Source organism: Etheostoma spectabile, chromosome 2 (genome assembly GCF_008692095.1).
Source record: "Etheostoma spectabile isolate EspeVRDwgs_2016 chromosome 2, UIUC_Espe_1.0, whole genome shotgun sequence".
Classification (NCBI taxonomy): domain Eukaryota; kingdom Metazoa; phylum Chordata; class Actinopteri; order Perciformes; family Percidae; genus Etheostoma; species Etheostoma spectabile.
Window position 1 is genome coordinate 20,376,959 of NC_045734.1, and position 991 is coordinate 20,377,949.

General features: G+C 34.0%; 1 protein-coding gene across 1 annotated transcript in view; it reads left to right on the plus strand.

Annotated features, from left to right (window-relative positions):
• LOC116701802 (dynein heavy chain 8, axonemal) overlaps positions 1-991 on the plus strand; it is a gene marked incomplete at its 3' end in the record, with an annotated part of 34,363 nt that overhangs the window by 296 nt on the left and 33,076 nt on the right. The window contains exons 2-3 of the mRNA XM_032535769.1: positions 1-134; positions 875-991. The exon at positions 1-134 is cut by the window's left edge and continues 20 nt beyond it; the exon at positions 875-991 is cut by the window's right edge and continues 70 nt beyond it. The remainder of the gene's footprint in view (positions 135-874) is intronic.

Here is a 991-nt window from a genome sequence, read left to right on the forward strand (position 1 = left end):
CTGGGACTACCAAAGAGGGAAAAGTATTGAGGCTGTTTTTAGCCGATCTGTCTCAGACATGTCTTACAGGCATTTGCTGCTCTTTCACACGGCCTAGAGTGGACTTTCCTGTGAATTTGGAAAACATACATGAGGTAAGACATTCCTTTGTGTGTTTGTGGTGTGTTTCTGTAATTAGTTTGTTTTTGGTGATAAGCACATGTTTTCGTTGAATGATTGTATTTAAATAGTCAAATAAAATGTCTGTTTAGGTGCATATCTGTCAGAATTATTATTAATGTGCTAAAGAGGTTGTTGTTTGCCTTTAAAATATACTGATTTCACATGTACCTCTCCTTTTTAACTTTATTTTTTACAAGTTTTTATATACAATTGTACATAACTCAACAGGTGCTGCCATGTACATAAATACACAAATATACAGCACAATATACATACACAGATATCTTCCACCCACCCTCCCCAATCCCCACGCATCATCCTAACCTTTTTGTACAACCTACAATTTACTGCCCACAAACAAAAATGCAAGATAGAAGATACCCTACCCACAAACAAGATGATACATAAAGAAGCATTATTAAAATAAAAACTAATAATTAAAAATAATTAAAAAAAAATATATATATATTATTAAGAAAATATTTAAATACAGGTAAGGTACCTCTCCTTTTTAAGACCATAAACTAACCACAATGAATTGTGTGCTAAAATAGCAATATGTAACAGTTAACAATTAAGATATGTTAAAATGCCTTTACTTACTGTTTAAAAAAACAGGAAGATGCTCACAGCTGATGACCATGTAACTGGCAATAAGCCATTGCCATTTGATTTTGTGAGTAATGGATAATATTGTCTTGATGCTTTGTAGGAGATCTTCTTTTCAATGGTTGATGCCAGAAAGGGCCTCCTGAAAGGAACAAGGAATGCCTACAACTTCCTGCTACCAGCTCTTGACACTGCACAAAACTGGGGTGTCTTAGATAAG